This window comes from Oryx dammah, unplaced genomic scaffold, assembly GCF_014754425.2.
Source record: "Oryx dammah isolate SB20612 unplaced genomic scaffold, SCBI_Odam_1.1 HiC_scaffold_11, whole genome shotgun sequence".
NCBI classification, from domain to species: Eukaryota; Metazoa; Chordata; class Mammalia; order Artiodactyla; family Bovidae; genus Oryx; species Oryx dammah.
In genome coordinates this window covers 39011584-39035816 of record NW_024070195.1, presented here as the reverse complement: position 1 = coordinate 39035816, position 24233 = coordinate 39011584, and the positions used below count along the sequence as shown (strand labels likewise).

Below are 24233 nucleotides of genomic sequence, written 5' to 3'. Positions count from 1 at the left end.
AAAAAATTTGAACAACAGAGATGAATATGCACTGAAAGGGCTGTCTCCTTCCTACACCATATTCTTAGTCCCACTTTCTGGCAAGAATCATGGTTAAGTTTCTTGAGTATCCTTCCAGAAGTTTCCTGTGCATACACTACATTTACCCCCTTTTTTTCCCCCTCACACTAATAGTAGTAGTGAACTGCATACTATTCTTTACCTTGCCTTTTTTACTTAATATATCTTAGCATTCTCCCCAAAACAGCATATGCATTTCAAGTTGCTTCTTTAAATGGCAACACAGTATTCCAGTAGATGGATAGAGTCTATTTTTAGCCAGGCTATCTAACCACTTCTTGGTGGGTATTATTATTATTTCTGTTACTACTACTCTTACAGCTATGCTACGAAAATGGTATCAGGTATATTGAATTTTAGGACTTAAGGACCATCCCAATGTGGAAATGCCTTAGGTGTTCAAAATTTAGGGCTGCGCCATTTAGGGTGACATGAGTGCTTAGGTCATAGCTAAAGCTAGTAGAGCAATTAGGATCACCCAGGAAGTGCTGTTAGACCAGTGGTTCTCTCAAGTACAAACGGGGTTGCCAGAATTATTTTGTAAGTCTTTTCTAAAAATCACGTCACTGCTTCTTCTCCCAGCTCTAGTTTAGTGGATCTAAGGTGGGATTTGTGCAATTCATTCTTGCTTTTTTTTCTTATCCCTTGACTGTTACCCCATCCTAAAGGAAATCAGTCCTCAATATTCATTGGAAGGACTGATGCTCAAGCTGAAACTCCAGTACTTTGGCCACCTGATGCGAAGAACTGACTCATTTGAAAAGACCGTGATGCTGGGAAAGATTGAAGGTGGAAGGAGAAGGGGATGACAGAAGATGAGACAGTTGGATGGCATCACAACTCAGTGGACATGAGTTTGAGTAAACTCCAGGAGTTGGTGATGGACAGGGAGGCCTGGCGTTCTGCGGTCCATGGGGTTGCAAGGAGTCAGACACGACTGAGCTACTGACCTGAACTGACTGTTGGTACCCCTGTGTATCACTTTCTTTTTGAGATCCAGTTGTATAGAATGAGACGATAGCTGAGGATGGAACCCTGAGATACACAAGTGAAGTAGGTGGAGCTTGGGAAGGGGCATGGTCGGACAGAGGAGAAGTCAGGTCAGTATAGGTTCTCTGAAACCAAGAGACGGGATGGTACGATGAGGAAGTGGCAGGAGAGTCATGCTGCAGACAGTGGCCCAGTAAGATGATGGTTGGTACTTCTCTGCTGCTTAAGAGTGCTAGAAGAATTTAAGGAATGCCTTTCTAGTCACATCGTGCAGCTCAGCAGTGTTCTTCTCCAGCGCGCTACTCAGGTACTTTTTGTGGGAAATTGTCGTAATTATGTTCCATGTGTACCCAAAATTAACAGCTTCTGTTAATGATCCAAGAAGCCAGTCATCCTGAATTAAGAAACTTTTCTTGCATCTGTTTGTAATTTTGGTTTCTTTTAATTCTCTTCCAGTAATAATTTGTTTTTAGGTTATATTTAAAAAAAAAAACAACCTTGAACTTCTAATGTCTTAGACTTTAAGATGTACTTTGATTTGTCCTTGTAGTCTCTAGGTTCTGGTGGACAAGATATCACTCATTTCATCTGTCTTGATATTTTACTTAATTTTATAGATTTTAATCCTCCTTACTCAACTTTGGTTTTTCTAGAAGGTTTATTTAGTCTTCACTTTCATCCCTTTAAATACTCAGATGTCTTTTCTGAAGTCGTTCCAATTATATGTTGTAATTTTGAAGTACATCTGTGTTGTTGAAGACACTGGATAGATATATTCTCTCTAGTCCCTTCTCCCCCCCATATGTGGGGATGGTGTAGAAAGAAACTGTGTGGGAGGTAATAAAATTTGTTTCTTAAGAATGAAGTTCAGTATATATATTTAGGAAAAATTAGGTGAGATATGAAGTAATGTGTGGGGCATACTTCTTGGTTTATACTCTTTTATTCATGGTTATGGTTGTATGGGTTGGTGTGACACAGAAGAGAGTATGTATTAGTCCATACATAGTGTGATTTAGAGTTAAGGTTGAGTTGCATTTTTCAGGTATTATGAAAATGTGATTTTGCTGCATGTTATTTGCTGTTAAGTCTTCTGTTTATTTAGCTATAAGACTGCTGTATTATGATTTTGAGGAATTATAAGCATTTCAGCACTTGAATTCTGTGATCAAGGACTGTTGGTCACTGAATTTTTAGGTGAGCTCTTATAAAATTGTATACTGCCCTGTTAATTATTTACTGGAAGAGAATTAGAAGTAAATATGGTGATGTTAAATGTGTGTCAATGGTAAATACACAAAGATACATTTTAAATATATTTAAAATTATGTGAGTGAGGGAAAGTTGCTCAGTCATGTCTGACTCTTTGTGACCCCCATGGACTATATAGTCCATGGAATTCTCCAGGCCAGAGTACTGGAGTGTGAAGCCTTTCCCTTCTTCAGGAGATCTTCCCAATCCAGGAATCGAACCGGGGTCTTCTGCATTGCAGTCAGATTCTTTACCAGCTGAGCTACCAGGGAAGCCCTTAAAATTATGTGGATATAGTATAATAGTCTCATAAGTATATTGGCAGCTTGCTGTTGCTGCATTTTAGAATTACCAGGCTGCTTTAAACGTGGAGACTGACAGGAAGGTCCAGTTATTGTCTGGATCTGCAGACAAGGTGGGCTTGTGCAGTGTTTTAACCCAGAAAGATTAGAAAGGTGGTCTTGATCTCTTGGCTTAGAATTTGATACATATATGAAGTGCTGCTGCTGCTATCTGTTTCAGCTAAAACCTCGGGATTACCATTTTCTAGTTATGAAAGAGATTGAAAATTTTTGACTATGGCCTTAATATTACATTATTAAATGTAGAAAGTAAGTTTCAATTGCTTTATCATTTTTTTTGCTTAATTTTTTTATATTGAGATAACAATTCACATAGTGTAAAATTCATCCTACTTGGTCTTAGTGTATAATCCTTTTTATTTGTTGCTGGATTTGGTTTGCTAGAATTTTATTGAAGATTTTTGTGACTATATGAGTTTTAGGTCTCTAGTTTTCTTTTGCTGTGATATCTTTGGTTCTGGTATCAGGCTAATACTGGGCTCATAGATAGAGTTGGGGTGTGGTCCCTCCTCTTCCATCTGGGAAGAGTGAGGAATTTGTGTTCATTCTTTAAATATTTGGTAAATTCATCAGTGAATGTGTTTGTGCTTGGGCTTTTCTTTGTGGAAAGTTTTAAAATTTGTCGTTGGTGTCTTAGTCCTTGAGTCGTGCGTGACTGTGATCCTGTGGACTGTAGCCTGCCAGGCTCCTCTGTCCATGGGATTTCCCAGGCAAGAATACTGGAGTGGGTGCCATTCTGTTTCCAGGGGATCTTCCTGGTCCAGGGATCGAATCCATGTCTCCTGCATTGGCAGGTGGATTCTTTACCACTGAGCCCCTCAGGAAGCCCGATAATTTGGTTCTTCTCTGTTTTTTTTTTGGTCAGTCTAGCTAAAAGTTTGTCAATTTTGTTGATCTTTTCAAAGAAGCAACTTTTTGATTTCATTTATTTTCTCTATTGTTTTCTCTTTTTTCTGGTTATCTTTATTATTTTCTTCTGCTTTCTTTGGGCTTCCCTCGTGGCTCATCTAAAAGAATCTGCCTGCAATGTGGGAGACCTGGGTTCGATCCCTGGGTTGGGAAGATCCTCTGGAGAAGGGAAAAGCTACCCATTCCAGTATTCTGGCCTGGAGAATTTCATGGACTTTGTAGTCCATGGAGTGCAAAGAGTTGGACATGACTGAGCGACTTTCACTTTCTGCTGTCTTTAGATTTAGTTTGCTCTTTTTCTCATGTTTTAAAGTGGAATGTTAGTTCGATTTGAGATCTTTTTTAATACAGATATGGACAGGTATAAATTTCCCTCTTAGCACTGTCTTAACTGCATTCTATAAATTTTGTATATTGTTTTCATCTCAGAGTATTTTCTAATTTCTTTTTCAGTTTTTTTGTTTTAGGTATTAGCTCAAATATGCATTAATACTGGAAGCAGTTAAGAATTGCTGCCATTTACAAGATAACTGTCACTCTATATGTATTATTTCCCTAATCCTCATAGGAATTGTGTTGTTGGTGAAATACTGGTGGTTTCTTGTTTTACAGACAAGGAACTGAAGTTTAGTCAGTTAACCAAGGTTTTTTTTTTTTTTTTTTTCTGTTTTTAAATTTATTTTTAATTGGAGGATAATTGCTTTACAATGTTGTGTTGGTTTCTGCTGTTCAGCAGCGTGAATCCGCCAAAAGTGTGCATACGTCCCCTCCCTCTTGAGCCGCTAGCTGTGTGGCAATACGCATGTTCCATGCTGCTCTCTGAGTGAGCCCCACCCTCTGCTTCCCCACAAGTCTGCTCTCGATGCCTGCCTTACAGATTGGTTCGTCAGTACCATTTTTCTAGATTCCATATATATGTGTTAATATACAATAGTTGTTTTTCTCTTTCTGACTTACTTAATTCTATATCACAAGCTCTAGGTTAATCCACCTCATTAGAACTGGCTCAGATTCGTTCCTTTTTATGGCTGAGTAATATTCTATTGTGTATATGTACCACAGTTTCTTAATCCATTCATCTGTTGATGGATGTCTAGGTTGCTTTCGTGTCCCTGGCTATTGTAAGTAGTACTACAGTGAACATTGGGGTACATGTCATTTTGAAATAATGGTTTTCTTAGGGTATATGCCTAGATTTTGGTATGCCAAGATTTTGCATACCAAATCAGAGGCTTGACTCTCTTCTCATTATGCTACACTTCTCCTCTAAACCACTTGGAAATAGTGATGATTCCCGTCAATAGAAGGTTAAATATATTTTCATAATATATAGGCAGTAGCAAGTAGCTGGACTGTATTTAATACTCATCATCTTCTATTCACATAGGGATTCTCACCCTTTCTTTCATTTAAACATTTGAAATTCAGACTTCCCCTCCCACATGTTGCAAGGACTTTGGCTGGACTTAGCTTTTAAATATTTGTTTTGTGGTAGCTCTGCTGAATCAAAAAAGTAGCTTTAAATGATATTTTAAAACTATTTGTCTGCTGATTCTGTTATGAAAGATAATTTGTGTCCACAATTTTAAGTCTTCTTTTAGGTGGGCCATTGTTGTGCCGAAGAGCAAATGTTTAAATATTTTCATCTTTATTTTTTTCCTGTACAGTTGAATTGCTTCTGGGACAAAGAAGAGGCTTTGTTGACCCTTTGAAAAATTGGCCCAAGGATTTAGTATGCATTTCCTGCTTCTTCCCAGATTTCTGTTATTACAGGGTTGTATAAAGGATACATTTTTGTATCTTTTGTAGTTTATAATGGTGCTGAGCACATTATAACTAATCAGTAAATAAGGAATGATGAAGGCCTTGGGATAAACTTTAATCAGCCCCCTTTTCTTTTTGTTTCTTTTGTCCACAGGGCATGTGGTGATTATAAACTTTGAGCCTAGAATTTTAGGCTTACTACTTTTAAATGAAACTTAGTTTTTCCCCCTTCAATCACTATTTTAAAAAAAGAGAGGAATTGTACTTTTAAGTATATCTCAATTTTCTGCAGATGACCCTGTCTTCAAGTATGGTACTGTTTCTCATTTGAATGAGTAATCTTTTTTGTTTGGTACTGTTTCTCATTTGAATGAGTAATCTTTTTTGTTTGTTTGTTTTTTGCAGATTACATTCATTATGGGTTATTATTGGGTTGGCCAAAAAGTTCATTTGGGTTTTTCTGTAAGATGTTATGGAAAAACCCAAACAAAGTTTCTGGCCAACCCAGTATAAGATATTGCTATAATTCCCTGTACTGTCCAGTAAATCCTTAATGCTTCTCTATTTCCAGTTAAAATACTTGTCAGTCCCATATTCCTGATTTGTTCTTCTCCCCCTCCCTCTCCCTGTTTGTTGTTTTCTGTGTCTTGTGAATCTGTTTTGTATATTGATTCATTTGTATTATTTTTTTAGATTCCACATGTAAGTGATATACAGTGTTTATCTGTCTTTTTCTGTCTGACCTATTTGACTTATTTCACTAAGCATTATATTCTCTAGGTTCATCCATGTTGCTGCAAATGTCAGTATTTTTTATGGCCAAGTAATATTCCGTCACACACATGCATGTATGTGTGCATATATATATATATATATATATATTTGTGTATTTGTTTTTGGTTGCACTGGGTCTTTGCTGGTGCATGTGGGCTTTCTCTAGTTGTCATGACGTGGGGCTTCTTGCCGTGGTTTCTCTTGATGTGGATAGAGCACAGGCTCCAGGCACATGGGCCTCAGTAGTTGCAGCATGTGGGCTCAGTGGACTTGCTTAGTAGTGCTTAGTATAAGCATGTGGGCTTAGCGGCCTATGGGCTCTAGAGCATCGGCTCAGTGGTTACGGTGCATAGGCCTTATTGCTCCGCAGCATGGAGTCCTCCCAGAGCGGGGATTGAACCCGTGTCCCCTGCTTTGGCGAATGAATTCTTATCCACTGTACCACCAGAGAAGCCCCTATGTTATATCTTCTTAAACTAGTCTTCTGTTGATGGGCCCTTGGGGTTTTTCCATGTCTTGGCAACTGTAGATAGATGGTAGTGCTGTGAACATTGAGGTGCATGTATCTTCTAAAATTAAACTTTTCTTTTGTCCCCCCAAAATGTACCTGGGAGTGAATCACTGGGCCATGTGGCAGCTCTGCTTTTTACTGTTTTCCGCCATGACTGCACCGATCTACGTTCCTGTCAGCAGTGTATGAGAGTTCCCTTTCTCCACATCCTCTCCAGCGTTTATTGTTTGTAGACTTTCTGATGATAGCCTGAAATGAATAATCTGAATGTTTTGCTGAATCTGTTGAGTAACTGTAGGGATTGAGGAGAAGTTTTCAAAATCACAGTGAGGTCTTGATGTAAATCCTTAGGTGCTCCTGCTGATCTTCATGGGGAGTCTGTCTGAAATGGTCAAGATAATTTACTTGATGATAACTGCTTGAATTAGGGCTTTTAAATTGCTTAGTAGTGTTGTGAACCTTGGATTTGCCAGAGGTAGCACTTGCTGAGAGTGCCACTGAGCCATTTTATTGACAGTGTGTCTCCCCTGTTACTGTGTATACTTGAACGTGGGTGATAAAAAAGACCTGTTGTAAATGGGGTAGCAGTTCGTAGTTCTTGACTCATACAGATATCTGTGAGTCAACACTAATTACTGAGGGTCAGGTGTTTGTGCTGGAAAGTTCTCTTAAGTGACCTTATTCCTTTATGTTAATAATCTCTTGAAATAATTCTTTCCTTATTTGTCCAACAGTAAGTGACATTGTGAAATCATAGTAACTTTTAAAAATACTTTAAAAATACTTTACCTCATTTATCCTCACAAGCCTGTTGTGGGCAGGACGAATACCTGAATTTTACAGTTGAGAAACCAGATGGCTGCTTCAGGCATGATTATCTTCACAGGACTGGGGTTAAAAATTTGAGATATTGCTAACTGTGGCCTGGTTCTTTGCTTCCAAAGCTAGAAACTCTTATATTGAAGGTTTCCTAAGACTTCTGGGGCCATAATTATGCTAACCAAACTCATGAGACCAGTTGATTAGAAAAATCAGAGATAAGAGGAAGATTAATTATATTAATAAAACACAGGACCAGTTGATTACAATCTTTTTAGGTTGTACTACATCTGTGACTATAGTGCTTTAATAAGTTTGCCTCAGTTCAGAGCATCAGTTTTGTGAATTCAAGGTACTTGAATTTATAGTCATTCTACTCCCCCTCTTCTGTCCCTGGGAAAATTTTTTTCCTACCGTAGATCAGTTTTGCCTGATTTGGAGATCATATAAATGGATTTAGGTGGTATGTGTTCTTTTTGTAAGGCTTCCCTGACTCAGTATAGTGTTTTTGGTATTCATCAGTAGTCTGTTCCTTTTTATTGTGTGCTTTTTAATAGTTTCTATTGTGTGAGTATGCCACTGTTTTGTTCCTCTGTTCTCCTGTTTATAGATACCCTAATTTGCTTTTTAAATTTTAACAACAGTAACACAAAAGTCACTTATCAGCATGACTTCTTACCTAACATCAGGTAATGGACTAGAATTGATTGTAATTTTCTTAGATAGCTTTATATTTCAGCCTTGTTTTTCTAGTTTCCTTGATTTGGTTTTAGATATGGTACGTGAGATACCCTAGCCCTTTGAGCACCCCAGTTGCAAACCATCTCATCTGATACGTATTGATTTCTACTAGGGGATGATTTTTTAAATCTTAATGCCTTTAGCCCACTGTGTACTGACTATTATGGTGATTTACTTTTTAAACGAAAGTGTGCCTGTTCTCATTTATGGTCCAGTTTTGTAAAATCTTGCCTGTCTCCCTGAAGCCAGAGGCAACACTGAGAGCTAACATGAGAGTTTTGTTTTGGGAACTTTGTGGCCCACTGTATTTCTGTTCAGAGATCATGTTTACCTAATGACCTGATATTTGAGCCTGTTTTTTGTTACTCGACATTTTCCTCATTAAAAAACCTTTACTATATCCAACAGTCTTTGGTAAATGAGACCCCTTTTCCTTTTCTTTTCTGAATCAGACATCTCATGGTCCTTTAACATTTTCAGAACTCTAATAATTTTTCTACCATCTATGTGGAACCTTATAGTTTTTCAGGGGGAAAAAAAGGGATTGGAACATACCTCAAAAGTTAATAGATGTATGACTAATGCTGGGTATAATATCATTTCTTAACTTTGCATATATTATACTACTTGAAAAATAGTGCTCCATGATTCTTCTCTATCTCTTGCTCTTCCACTTGCTCTGTATTATTAATGTATTTAGTATGGGTGAGCCTTGGTCATTTTTACTAAGCTTTTTTTAATATCTAAATTTGCCAAACTTGTACTTATATTTTTCTTTGTTAATCAAGTTTTTATATAACTCTTATTTATCAGTTCATGTTATATCTTGATTTATGTATTCTGTGATTTCCTGAGGGATAGAAACTAACTTCTAGTATTAGGATTTAGTAAGTGTAATAACTTCGATCTGAGACCATAGGACTCTAATAAATAACGTTTTGGAAGAAAAAGTTGGTAGCTGGAACTTGCTGAACCTTTGTTTCTATTCTTTAAGGGAATCTGCCATAAACTGAGGGTTGGGACAGGCCCTTGGAAAGTCTTCTAGAGGGCAGTGAGTCTTAAACACTTAATGATGCATCAGAGAAGAACCTACCAAAACCCTGTAATAATTTAGAAACCTTGTAGCTTTTCTTGTGTTGATTTCCTTCCCACTTTGGTTCTTTACATGACATTAATAAGTGGAAGTAGAACAAAATGTTCTGAATTTCATCTTTCTTATATATGCTTCCTGATGGAGTTTCTTAGAAGCAGGGAATTGGTCTAAAGAGAATAGGTTAGAGATGTGGATAGTTTGTGAAAACTTAGATATTCAAGGGAGGAATCATTTTCCTTTTTTGTTAGCCCCTCATCTCTCTGATTTGACTTTTTGCCAGTCTTTTTCATATGTGTTCAGCCATCTTGGGAATTTTCTTCAGGTGAGGAGTGTGGCAGAGGCCTCAGGAAGAGAACACTATGGAAAATGGTTTGCAAGGAAGCCTAGCACAGTTGCTGGAGGCATGGGCGAGATTCTGCAGCAGTTGTCTTTTTACCTAGTACCCTTCAAAGCTTGAAGAAGGAAGTCAGAACAGCTTCCAGTCTCATAGCCCTCCCTTTGCTGAGCTCTTTGTTGGCTGGCGCGTGTGTGTGTGCAGTCTTTCGCTGTGTCCAGCGCTGCACCTGCGTGTGCTGTAGCCTGCCAGGTTCCTCTGTTCATGGGATTTTCAAGGCAAGAATACCGGAGTGGGTTGCCGTTTACTTCTCCAGGGAATCTTCCAGATCCAGGGATTGAACCCTTGTGTCTTGTGTCTCCTGCGTTGGCAGGCAGATTCTGTACCACTGTGCCACCTGGGAAGCCCGTGGTAAATGGTAGTGCCACTCTGTCAGAGGCATGTGGTTGGTGGGATGAGAGAGAGATACAGAGAAAGCATAGGTTTCCATTTGGGGGCTGCCACGATCTTTCATTCTGTGAAAGCCTAGCTAAGAATGGCATTTGCCATCATCTTAGTGCAACAAAAAGGCATTTAAAAGTTGTTAGGGCTGCAGTGGTTTGGTTTCTTCAAAGGAAATATCTTTTTTAAATATTTAAAAGTATTATCTGCTTATTTGAAGCAATTCAGAATTGTATATAGCATAAAGTGAAAATTGTCTCTTATCCACCTCGTTTCTAAATACTACTTTAGGGAGATGACTTCTTCTTTGGTATCTTAACCTTCCAGACCAGAGGGTTCTCTTTGGTGTAAAGAATCAATGCATCACTTGGGTATACTCATGGAGTTTGATTTTTATAACCTTTCCAAGGAACTTGACTAACACTAGGTCATTCTGGTTTCTTAGGAGGAATTAGGGCACTTTGGTTGTCTTTTTTATGCTCTGAGAGTTGACAGGATATTCTGTTAGAAACTTGTCTGGTAAGTTGTAACTCCTGAATTTTTATTTCCTTTTATAAGTGAAGCAGTATTTTGGTTGCAGTGTGGTGAAAGGCCCAGTTATCTTAGCAAATTACTCCAAAACTTAGGGCCTTAAAAAACCATTTATGATTATTTCTAAGAGTTGACAGGCTCAGTTTGCAAAGGGGTGTCGCATCACTTCTGTTACGTCTGTAATGGTAAGAGCACTTACAGAGCCTGCCCAGGTTCAAGGGAGTGGGGTGGGGAGTGGCCTTCTCCAGCAGAGGCCTGCCAGAGAGCTGGGGCCATCTGCAGTCTTCCACCAGCGGTGTGACTGACGCAGTGGCAGTCTTGAGAGGGAGAGGTGGCAGGTACAGAATATCATTCTTATCACTCACTAGTCTTCTGTGTTAAAATTTACCGTGCTCAGGCACAGCTTCAGGGTAAATTTATTTTATTGTTTTTGGTAAAGGAGAAGAAAATATCAATAACATTTGTCTACAGGAAAGGTTTTTAATGATGTAAGAAAGAAGATGAACTCTAGAGGAAGAAGGTAAGGCTTCCTACTCCCCTCTGCTCTCAAGGAAGCATACATAACTCTTAAGTAACTTGCCTTATTGTTTTTTTCTTATTGAGAACTCTGGTAGCTTGCAGAATTTAAGAAGATAGTTTTTGAAGCAGATGGATACATTGAATGTGTCATCAAGGGGGCTTCCCAGGTGGTGCTAGTGGTAAAGAACCTGCCTGTGAATATGGGAGACGTAAGCGATGTGGGTTTGATCTCTGGGTTGGGAAGATCCCCTGGAGAAGGAAATGGCAACCCACTTCAGTATTCGCGCCTGGAGAATCCCATGGATGGAGGAGACTGGCAGGCTACAGTCCAGGGGATTGCAGAGAGGTGGACATGACCAAAGTGACTTAGCACAAGCATGCGTGTGTCGTCAAGAGAGCCAGGTATGCCAGTCTCCACTTCTCAGAGATCTGCTGGACGAGACATCCCTTCCCTGTAACTCCGTGCCCCATACACATATCCTCTTAGACCTTGTTTGTAAAGTGCTTTGGGAAATGAAGTGGGTTCATTAGCATGGTTGATAATTTTCCCAACCCTTTAGCTTAAAATGAGCCCCTTGCTTATCTTTCAAGATACTTGCTTTTTAGAGATTTAATGGGAGGATTTTTGTCTTCCGATTAGGTTTTAAAATTGAAACTGCCCTTTGGGAATTTTAAACTTGAGCTGTCCTGCATTCTTGAGTGTGTGGAGTGTTCTCTTACCTCTGTATGTGCTTTTGCAGTTCCTTCTGTACAGTCTCTCTCCCATCACCTACCCGGCCCTTGTTACATACCCGGGAAACTTTTTCTTATCTTACAGTATTCATGTTGGTTTCTTTGTTCCTCTTAGAGCACTAACTGACCATGTCTGTGTGTTTGAATTTATTCTAAACTGAGTGCTGAGACCATCTCAGTCATCTTTACTGCCCTCACAGAGCCTCTTATTTGCTTAAATTTAATGTGTTGAATGAAGTGTACTACTAGATGCACAGTATTCCTCTAAACCTGAGGCTTGTCAGAAACCAACACTGGAGGGTGGTTTAAAAAAAAAAGTGGAAAGAGATAATATGAAGAAAGCCACTGAGCACCTAATAATGGCAACTGATATTTCTATAGCACTGTATAGTACACAAGACTCTTCGCTTAAGTGTGGTTATGTACTTTTGACTTCAGTTCAGTTCAGTAGCTCAGTCCTGTCTGACTTTGTGACTGCATGAATCGCAGCACGCCAGGCCTCTCTGTCCATCACCAATTCCTGGAGTTCACTCAGACTCATGTCTATCGAGTTGGTGATGCCATCCAGCCATCTCATCCTCTGTCGTCCCCTTCTCCTCCTGCCCCCAATCCCTCCCAGCATCAGTCTTTTCCAATGAGTCAACTCTTCGCATGAGGTGGCCAAAGTACTGGAGTTTCAGCTTTAGCATCATTCCTTCCAAAGAAATCCCAGGGCTGATCTCCTTCAGAATGGACTGGTTGGATCTCCTTGCAGTCCAAGGGACTCTCAAGAGTCTTCTCCAACACCACAGTTCAAAAGCATCAATTCTTCGGTGCTCAGCCTTCTTCACAGTCCAACATTCACGTCCGTACATGACTCCTGGAAAAACCATAGCCTTGACTAGATGGACCTTAGTCGGCAAAGTAATATCTCTGCTCTTAAATATGCTGTCTAGGTTGGTCATAACTTTTCTTCCAAGGAGTAAGCGTCTTTTAATTTCATGGCTGCAGTCACCATCTGCAGTGATTTTGGAGCCCCCCAAAATAAAAGTCTGACACTAGGAGGGTTGCAAATATTTCCTCTCCTTTACAGATGAGTAAAGGGAGTCTGGAACTTGCTCAAGCTCACTCCTCTAGAAAGAGGTGGAGCTAGAACTCAAGTCTAGTTATGTAAATGTCTGAGGCAATCCTGTAATTTTTGCTTGTGATTTTTAATCAGGTAGGTTCTGCTTTCTGAAGAAACAGTATCTGAAGATACAAAATATATTGAAAGATGATCATTGAATTCTGGGCTTTCCTATTTCTGGCAATATATTAACCAGAGATTTCTTTTTTTCTTTCTTTCTGGCTATGCTGTGCAGAATGTGGAATCTTAGTTCCCTGACTAGGGATTGAGCCTGTGACCCCTGCAGTGGAAGTGTGGAGTCTTAACTGCTGGACCTCCAAGGAAGTCCCTACTAACCAGAGATTTAATCTGTAGTAGTTTGATTTATATTATCCAGTGCAATATGGATCTTCCCTGGTGGCTCAGGTGGTAAAATGTCTGCCTAAAATGCAGATAGACCCGGGTTCAATCCCTGGGTCGGGAAGATCCCCTGGAGAAGGAAATGGCAACCTACTCCAGTATTCTTGCCTGGAGAATCCCATGGACGGAGGAGCATGGTTGCAAAGAGTCGGACAGGACTGAGTGACTTCATATACTGGATATGAAAGTTCCTGTTTATATTTCTTGCATTTTGAGACTTTGCACAATTTAAAAGTTAACTCTTCTTAAAGTTATTTGTCCAAGTTAAGAACTGCTAACAAAATCTCATCAGTTAGTTTCATACTAGATAGAGTATTATTGTATTACATAATCAGAGCACTGTAGACACACAAAAAATGATTTGAGTGGCATTTTTTCAATCTCTGTAGTATGGTGTGTAATTAGTACCATTCTGCATGCATAAGAGAGAAGTTAATCTATTATATACAAAGGATGGTTTAGGGAATAGGTTGACAAACTGCTGCTCAGAGCTACATCTAGCCAAAGAACTAAAATTTTTTATAAGAATCATTTTATGTTTTATGCTTATTGCAAAGAGAATAGTATTTCTGTGAATATTATATGAAATTGGAATTTCAGTGTCCATAAATAGTTTCATTGGCACAGTCACCCTCGTTCATCTACTTAGCTGTTGACAGCTGCTTCCAAGCTCCACTGGCAGGATTGAGTAGTTGTGACGGAGACCCTGTGGTCTGACAGACCTGAAGTATTTACGGAAAAGGTTTGCCAGCCTGTGCCTTAGGGCATTAGTGCTTAAGTCTGTCTTGCGGAACCTCAGTTGAGAAAGGGTAAGCTTACGAATGAAGACACCTGTTAAGAGTATTTGTGTTTAAGAGGAGGAGTATGTGTATCACAGCTATTTTCAGCATTTGATCCTTTTTTTTGTACTGGAGTGATATCCTTAGTCCCTTGGCTCTGACAATTATAGCCTGGATTGGGCACCCAGGTTTTATTTTGTTCTAACATGCTGAGTTTGACTTATCCATTGTATTTGACACTTTGAAAAGCACTTTTTTTAATGGCTTACGTTGAGATTTGCTTTTGAGAAGCTACTAATTGGCAGTTCCAAACTGGACAGATTGAGGCCAGGTAAAGCCTGTAGGTGCCTGTCAGGCAGCAGTGAAGTTAAGAATTACCTGCTGTCAACACTAGGGAATTTTCCTGTCATTTTCATTTTTTGAGTAAATGAAGGATCGTTAGATTTCTGAAGTTGTAGCGCTGAATGGGGAAACTGGGTAGTTTGCCTCTGTGGAGTTCCCTTTGTTTCTGTAGCCTAGTCATGAATTACTCTCTGCTAACCTCTTTCTGGCTTTGGTTAGAAATATTTTTCTGGTAAGTTTTTAATTAGGAAATGCAGAAATAGAACTGCTTGAGTTGTCATAACTTGAACTTGCTGTGGAACTTTTAAACTGGAGAGGGTGCCAATGAAGACTTGTTTGAAAAAATAGGGGAGGGATATGTTTCCTGCCTAAATTAATGCTGTTGGTTTTGTATTATATGAAGCTGAAGACAGTTATAGATGGGGCTAATAAGGACTGTTGAGGAGAAAGCTATCGACTTCTTTCTTTAAACTTCTGTTTTGTATGGAACTTTCGTAACTTAGATTTAATTTTGACAAGTGAGGTTCTTCAACATCATGTTTTCCTGTAGAAGTAGATCTTTAAATAAAAAAATCAACTCCAAAGTTTGACAGAAATCTTAAAGCATATCAGTGAATAGTGTTTTATTATTTAGGTGCTGTGCTGTGCTTTGACGCTCAGTCGTGTCTGACTCTTTGCAGCCCCATGGACTGTAGCCTGCCAGGCTTCTCTGTCCGTGGGGATTGTCCAGGCAAGAACACTGGAGGGTGTCGCCATGCCTCCTCCAGGGGATCTTCCTGACCCAAGAGGGACCCTTCCTGACCCTGGTCTCCTGCATTGTAGGCAGATTCTTGGCCATCTGAGCTACCAGGGAAGCCCAGGCGTTGTGTGACTTGAACAGGAAAGCGCTGAGAAGTGCTGTGAGCAGGGTTTGAACCTGCTTGGGGAGACCCCATGGGATATTGAGTCCAAGGCCTTAACCACTGGACCATCACAGCTCTCTGTGCACGTTGCCTAATTAAGATTACTTTGGTTATAAGAAACAAGTCCATTAACGTGATTTTAGTAAGGGGGAAGTTTATTTTAAGGCCATTCACTCAGTTCATTCAGTAAGCATTTATTGAGTCAGATAGTCTGTGTCAGGCACTGTTCTAGATCTTCAGGAATACAGGGAAGTCTCAGCATTAATCAGAGCAAGCCCCATTGTGTGCCTAATAAGCCTAGATTCAAGGAGGTGCTGAGGACCTTAATGGTGGGTTGTATCAGGCACATGAAGACTTACTGAAATGCAGAAGAATAATCTGCATTTCTGACAAGTTCCCTGGTGACGTGGATGCTGATGTTCCTCTGGGGACCACACTTTGAGAACTTTAATAAGTTCTTAGAGGGATTATCTAATTGATTCACCTCTGACAACATATGAATGTTGTCTAATTCCCTTTTGCCATCTGGGGTGTCTGATATCCATCCTTCATCTAAACAGGAATTTTTCTGGAGGGCAGCTACTCTTGAAGGACACGATGGCAGATACAGGCTGTGAACCGTGTCCAGTGAAACACAGAATGAACTCTGGCAGGTTGTGTGTTATAGTCATCTGTTCTCCTTTTTCCTACCTATCCGTTCTTATTCTTTGTTAAACTTCTAATTTTCTTTACAGAGTCTGAGTCAGTTTTGGAAGTTCTTTTGAAAGGGAGAGTGTATGATGTTCTAACTTTCTACCCTTTTCTCTCTTGAGGTTTAACACAAAGAGAAACACATGTTAACTTCTCCCTTTTTGTCCAGAAGAGTCAGAACTTCACAGCCAGGAGGATTTTTGGGGGGGTGATGGTGGTAGTGGGGTGAATTTTTTTTAAACTTTTGGGAAAAAGTTGGCGACTTTCAGGCTATTGAAGTAGGTAGTACAGATCTGAAGTAGGATTGGGGTAGTAGGAAGTAGATAAGATAGAGTAGAAGAAACACAAAGAGATGAAAAATGTGTTAATGGAAAAGAAACTTTAAGAATTAATGTCCTTGTAATTTTCCTGAAAAAAACAGATGCTATAAAGAATGTCACGGCAGAGGTGAAACACAGTGCTGAAATAAAACAGCCAGCACAGTGGACCAGAAATGTCCAGGGAGAAGCCATTTGTGGCCTGAATGTGAATTATTTTAGGGTGATTGGAAAGGTTTTTGATAAGGAAGTAAAGGTACCCAGTGAAGATTGTACTCAGGGGTAGTTTTGCCAGGAATGTAAAAAAGGAAAAGTCATTTCTTAGACTGGTTCTTTCCAAAGTGCTATTACCATGTTATTCAATCTTCACAAATAAATTGGATGTGTCTTATTTTTCCCTTTTTCACTGAGGGTGAAATTTAGTAGAGATTTAACTTGCTTAAAGAAAACCTAGGTTACTGAGTTCAAAGAGCCTAGACTTTAAAACCCAAATCTTACTCGTTACCTTTTTCCTTGGAAATGAGGTTCTTTTACTGTTTTCCCAGTCTTAGTTATATCTATGTAGCCGGAAGCCAGTCATTTTTGACCTTTATACCTCCTCCATTATTCACCAAACTGATCTTCTGCCTGTATCTTATATTTTTCTCTCCCTCTTTGCCATCACTGCCACAGTAGGTCAGGCAGCCTCTGCCTCCTCTTTGGCCTGTTGTGTTTAAATGGAACTTCTTACTGGGTTCTGGTCTTTCTCTCATGCCGTTAATTTATGATCTTTGGAAAACAGACCTGTTAATGTCATTTACGAACCAAAAGAATAGGATGAATGCTTACTCTTTGAGATGAAATTCAGAAACTCTGTAGTCTGACTTCAGACTATACTGTTTTACCTAACCACCTAATTTTATCCACATATACTTTGCATAAGCCACATAAAACTAATTGTTCCTTACTTATAGTAATCTCTGATCTCAAAGTGTTGTAGTATAATTATAAATGGGTTTCATAATGACCCTGAATCTTAAAATAGAGTTAAAATTTTCTTTGGTAAGAGGGCAAGACAGTATATAAAATAAAGATAACTGTCCAAGAGAGTTAAAACTGGGGAGGATGGGGAACCACAGCTTGGTACTTATAAGGATAGGTTTTCAGCTGTTAGGAACAATTGGCTTCTTAGACTCCTCAGGTACTCAGGGATCTGACCAGTTAATGTTTTACCGTAGTTGCCCAGTTCCTGCTTTGGGTCCTTTTGTAGCTTAATATATATTTTGCTTTGTTTGGGGCTTGTTGGTTAAACATGAATTCTTTAAAGCAGTATAGAAACAAGAGAAAAGATTATAGCATATATAGTATGTGTTACATGTAAAATGTCCAGTTTAGGCATCAAAAATAATTTTGTGATAATTTCTAAAGAATCATTAGAAATCTTTCTAAGCATTACTTAAGAAGATCGCAAGCCCAATTTAACATGCTTCTTGACTTGTCTTCTAGCTCTTGACAAAACCAGAATCAGGCTATGTGACCTTAGCAAGTTATGTGACTTCCCTGAGACTCAGTTTCCTTATCTCATAAAAGGGCTTAGACTAGGTAAATGGTTCTTCACGGGTGGTGGGGAGGTTGAATTTGTCCCCTGGAGGACATGTGACAGTGTCTGGAGATATTTTTAGTTGTTATCACTTAGTGGAGAAGAGGTGCTAATGACATCAAGTGGGTAGAAGCCAAGAGTACTGCTGAACATCCTACAGTATATAGGACACTCTGCAAAACAAGGGTTACCTGGAAGTGGTCCAGGTTTTGATCTGTGCAGTTCTGTGCTGTACAGATCTTTTTTTCAAATTGGTCCCATATACCTCTGGATCAAAATCACACTCCTTTCCTTTTTTAACCCAGTGTGGTATCTTTATTACCTCACGAACGTATCTTGCTTTCCAAACTTCTTGCCTTCTCATTTTCTCTCTTCCTGGAATGTCTTTCTGCCTCCTACTTGTCATATATGGTTGATCCATGAATAACATGGGTTTGAATTGCTCAGGTCTGTTTATATGTGGATTTTTTTTTCAGTAGTAATACTACAGTATTACATAAACTCTGGTTGATTGAATCTGCAGATGCAGATGACTGACTACAAGTTATACATAGATTTTTGATGGCATGAAGAGTTCGTGCCCCTGACTCCATATTGTTCCAGGGTCAACTGCAGGTATACTGTCTCTAAAGACATAATTTTTGTATTCCCTTAACATCTGGTGTTAATTTAAACTAAATCATAGTTCTTTAATTTCACATGTTCTTTGTGTTTCTCAGAGGGTGTCCTCTCTCTGCTTTTAATCATTTCTTCACTGTAGATATCTTTGATGATTTGGTTCTTTTCAAACCCTGGTGGGCTTAGGGAAAAAAAAGAGTAAAAGAGTTGTGAGAAGCTGATTGTGATTGGTGCACTTCTAGGTCATAATTTCTTTTTTGATATGGTCTGAATATTTCACTTCATTTTATATGATCAGAAATGCTCCAGCTTAGAATTAAGGGATTTAGTGTGAGTTGGTTCATTCATATCACTCTAAATTTAACACCTGAAAGTGAGGCTTGCATTGGTAAGATCTGTGTGAGGAGAGGACTGGGTAAGGTCGCATCATGGGAGACCAGGCTTGAGGTGGAGTTCCATAACAGGTGGGCACAGGGGCCACATGAGAGCAGGGATGGGGAGGGGCACAAACTAAAGGACAATCTAAAGATAACAAGGCGAGCTGCCTGTTTAAAAAATGTGCTGAGGAGTATTCCTGAGCTTCAGAAAAGCTGGATTTTTAAAAACTTCTCTTTCTTGCTATTGTATAGGTTAACCCTGGATTTTGATACCTAGGTCAGTAATTCCTATCACTAGAATTCAGTAATAATATGGTTAAGTAATCTTTCTGGGATAATCTGGGACCTTTAACCATACTTACAACTTTGCTTTTAAGGGAAAGTGAGGAGTTCTGAGTTCCAAACATTTGTTTTGTACTCTAGAAGGGAACTTATGGTATATAAAATTCGCTTAAACAATACATTTTATAAGTCTGTTTTGTTTCCAAGTTTTTGCTTGTGAGCGGTGTCATATATACAAGAAGTAGGAAGAAAATACTAAAACCTCTAAGACTCTAAAGTGTATAGTTAGAAGCTTGGATAAGTAAGTAGATTGCATAAAAACTCCTGCCAAAATAAATTATTGAGGGGAAAAACAAATCTTATAACTCTATTGTATTTTTGATTACAAAAGTAATATATGTTCAGGATAGAAAATTCAAACACACAAAAATAAGGCTTTTGTCTTGCTTTGCCATTTATGGTGGCCTAACCAGACAGGGAGAAATCAAGATGCAAAATATTTTTCTGAATGTGCCATCTTTAGGGAGACATAAGTTCAGGTAAAAAGTGCATATATTGATTTAATTTAAAAATATAGTGGAGGGACATATTAGGGCATGATTATATTAGGTTGGTGCAAACATAATTGTGGTTTTGGACCGTGAATTTTAAATCATTATGACTAGGCTCAAACACAGCTTTATTCATCAAAATAGGAATCATTGCAATCAACACATTTTTTGCCAATAAGTTTGTTTATTCCTGTAGCATAAAAATCCATGCTTTGAGATTCAACGAACTCTTGGAAAGCATTTTCTGCCTCCTGCTGGTTGTGGAAGTGTTTTTCCCTACAAAAGTTGTTGAAATGCTTCAAGAAGTGGTAGTCTGTTGGGCATATGAGTGTGGTGGATGAGACAGAACTTGGTAGCCCAGTCCTTTCAACTTTTGAAGTGTTGGTTGTGTGTAGTCGAGCATTGTCATGGAGAATTGGGCCCATTCTGTTGACCAACGCTAACTGCAGGTGCTGTAGTTTTTGGTGCATCTCATCGATTTGCTGAGCCTGCTTCTCAGATGTAACGGTTTCGTCAGGATTCAGAAAGCTGCAGTGTACCAGCCAGGCAGCAGACCACTAACCAGTGACCGTGACCTTTTTTTGGTGGAAGTTTGGCTTTGGGAACTGCTTTGGAGCTGCTTCTCAGTCCAGCCACTGAGCTGGTTGTTGCCAGTTGTATAAAGTCACCTTTTTTTATCACACATCACAATCCGATCAAGTGGTTCATTATTGTTGTGTAGAATAAGAGAAGATGACACTTAAGAACAATGGTTTTTTTTTTTGATTTTTGGTCAGCTCACGAGGCACCCACTTACTGAGCTTTTTCATCTTTCCAGTTTGCTTCCAGTGCCGCATGACTGTAGAATAGTCGATGTTGAATTCTTCAGCAGCTTCTCGTGTAGTTTTAAGAGGGTCAGCTTTGACAATTGCTCTCAATCAGTCATTGCAAGCTTCTAATGGCCGGCCGCTACGCACCTCATCTTCAAGGCTCTCGTCTCCTTGGCAGAACTCCTTGAACCACCACTGTACTATACCTTTGTTAGCAGTTTCTGGGACAAACATGTTTTTGTAGTGAGTTGTTTCTGCTGCTTTATGACCCATTTTGAACTTGAATAAAAAACTGCTGGAATTTGCTTTTTGTCTAACATCATTTCCATAGACTAAAAGAAATGTAAACAGCAAGTAATAAGTCAATAACAAAAAATAAAACAAGAAATGCTCATTAAAATGATGTATAACATAAGCATATTTAAGAATGTATTCCAGTATCAAACAGAAAAGTTCAACAATTCAAAACCTCAGTTACTTTTGTACCAACCAAGGAGATCCAACCAGTCCATTCTGAAGGAGATCAGCCCTGGGATTTCTTTGGAGGGAATGATGCTAAAGCTGAAACTCCAGTACTTTGGCCACCTCATGCGAAGAGTTGACTCACTGGAAAAGACTCTGATGCTGGGAGGGATTGGAGGCAGGAGGAGAAGGGGATGACAGAGGATGAGATGGCTGGATGGCATCACTGACTCGATGGATGTGAGTCTGAGTGAACTCCGGGAGTTGGTGATGGACAGGGAGGCCTGGCGTGCTGCGATTCATGGGGTCGCAAAAGTCAGACATAACTGAGCGACTGAACTGAACTGAATATAGTAGTTAAGAGAGGATTCTTGAATCAATTTTTCTGTTACAATCCTGACTGATTTTGGGCAGTGTCTGTGTTCTCATGTATAAAATACAGGTATTGCTAATATTAATAATGAGACTTCATAGATTAAGCTTAAATTACAAAAAAATTTTATTTCTTATTTCTCCTTTTCACCTGTAAGGACTGGGCTGGCTTAAAATTGTATCAGTTATGGTTGTTGGTGCTGATCTGAAGCCTCTGAAGTTCTCTATATTTTGGTCTAAAATAGCTAAAACCAATAAATTTAGTAATAAGAGCAGTTTAGAAGGCAAGCTGTTAGAAGTTTGAGGTTCACTAGAGAGATACAATAATTCTTTGGTGAGGCATTTGGGATCTTGCTTGATTGTGATGTGAATGTGTATTGTGATTGTATTGTAATATGACTGTGAATGTAAATGTGTATTTATTCTTTCTTCCAAGTTTTTGGTGATCCTCTCTGATGTTAACTTTTTCTTATACCTGTTGTCTATTTATATGTCGTCTTTGGAAAAATGTACTCAGTTCCTCTGCTCATTTTTCAGTTGGATTTTTTGCTTTTTTGCTGTTACGAGTTCTTTATATGTTTTAGATATTAACCCTTATAAGATACATGATTTGTAAATGTTTTCTCCCATTTGTAGGTTGCCTTTTCAATCTATTGATTTCTTTGGCTGTGTAGATGTTTTTAAATTTACGTCCTACTTATATTTAATGTTTTGCTTTTGGTGTCAGATCCAACACATCGTTGTCAAAGCTGATGTCGTGGAGCTTACCCCCTGTGTTTTCTTCTTGGAGTTAATATGGTTTCAGGTTCTGTGTTGGGAGTTGTTAATCCATTTTGAGTTGGTTTTCTGCATCTAATGATACGATCATATGGTTTTTATCCTTCATTTTGTTGTTTTGTGTCACACTGATTAATGAGTGGATATTGAAACATCCTTGCATCCTTGGACTAAACCCCACTTAATTGTGGTGTATGATCCTTTTAATAATAGTTTTGAATTTGATTTGCTAATTTTTTTTTGGTTCAAGAATTTTTGCATCTATGGTCATTAGGGATATTGGTTTATAGTTCTCCTGTACTCTCCTTGCCTGGTTTTGTTAAAGGTGATGCTGGCTTTATAAAAAGAATTTGGAAGTATTCCCTCCACTTCTGTTTTTTTGGAAGGGTTTGAGAAGGATTGGTATTAATTCTTTTGAAAATTTATGGTAGAATTCACAAGTGAAGCCATCTGTGTCTGGACTTTCATTTTTTGGGAGGATTTTGATTACTGATGCTGCAGTCCATGGGATCGCAGAGAGTCGGATGTGACTGAGCAACTGAACTGAACAGTTTTTTTTTTTTTACTAGTGATTGGTTTGTTCAGCCTTTTCTATCTTCATGACTTATTTTGTTAGGTTGTGTGTTTCTAAGAATTTAATTTTTCCAGCTGTCCAGTGTGTTAGCATATAATTGTTCATGTATCTATTACTAAAAACTATTTTTGTGTCTATGGAAGCAGGTTAACCACATTTCCAATACCATGTTCTAGCCCTGCTTTAGAAAGACATCATGTTGTGATGCAAAGAGTTATACCTTTGGAGGGAGAAAGTCCTAAATTTACATCTTTTCCCCACCACTTTTTAGCTTTGTAAGACAGACTGTCTCTACATCTTAATTTTTCTCATTGTAAAGTAAGCATGTTTCCTCCATTTCAGAAACGTTGTGTTAGGGATCAAATATGTGAGTCTGAGTGAACTCCGGGAGTTGGTGATGGACAGGGAGGCCTGGTGTGCTGTGATTCATGGAGTCGCAAAGAGTTGGACACGACTGAGCGACTGAACTGAAGATAACATATATGGAAGTACTTTTTAAGTAGAACAGAGAAAATTTGGGTATTACATTTTGTATACATTATTGTATTGTAATATAATATTGTATTACATTATAGTATTACATTTTGTCTGTCTCAGTCCTTTTTTTAAAAATTAAAAAAAAATTTGTTGTTTATTTTTTGGCTGTCCCGGATCTTTGTTGCTGTGCAGACTTCTCATTGCGGCGTGTGGCTTTCTCACTGTGGTGGGTTCTCTTGTCGTGTAGCGCGCCCCCTTGCACGTGCGCTCTGTAGTTTCAGCTCCTGGGCTCTTGAACACAGGCTCAGTAGTTGTGCATGGGCTTAGCTGTGCTGGGGCATGAGGGATCCTCCCAGATCAGGGATGTTTCGTGCATTGGCAGACGGATTCTTTACCACTGAGCCACCAGGGAAGCCCTGTCTCAGCCCTTTTTAATAAAGACAATCATGACTCACTTTTACCTAGAGCAGGTTTTATCTGAGTAGTCTGTGTTTGGCAGGTTGAACTTAACTTTCAGTGTTTCCTCTTGTTGATCCTCTTGTTGTAAGTTCTTCTCCATATCGTTTGTAACTGTGCTCATCTGTAATTGTCAACAGATACTGTGATGCTCCTTAAACTGCATCTCAGAAATATATAATCTAGGGCCCTAGCTATTTTCTGATGAATCTTATGGTCACAGACTAAAAATGAGGTTTGCTTTTGGGGAGGGTCCCAAAAGATGACGCTTTGGGATGAACAGTAGATGAAGACTAAATTGATAAATGATCACTGCAGTTATGTATAGTCCATGGGGTCGCAGAGAGTTGGACACAACTGAGCGACTTTCACTGCTGGGATTGTGAGACTGGCCTTGTACTTCAGTTTGGATCATGTTTCAGAAAGTAGCAACTTTTCTCCACTGTCATTTGACTTTTCATTAATATTGATTTTTTTGGCTTCAAAAAGGATGTGTGTTTACATTTTTTGTTTGGAATGCACCTCTATATCCCA

General features: G+C 39.0%; 1 protein-coding gene and 1 non-coding gene across 2 annotated transcripts in view; one reads left to right on the top strand and one right to left on the bottom strand.

Annotated features, from left to right (window-relative positions):
• ZFAND3 (zinc finger AN1-type containing 3) overlaps window positions 1-24233 on the top strand; it is a 327628-nt gene that overhangs the window by 17148 nt on the left and 286247 nt on the right. The window lies entirely within an intron of this gene.
• On the bottom strand, window positions 15352-15433 carry TRNAL-CAA. Its single transcript has one exon. It is a non-coding gene; the product is annotated as a tRNA-Leu (tRNA).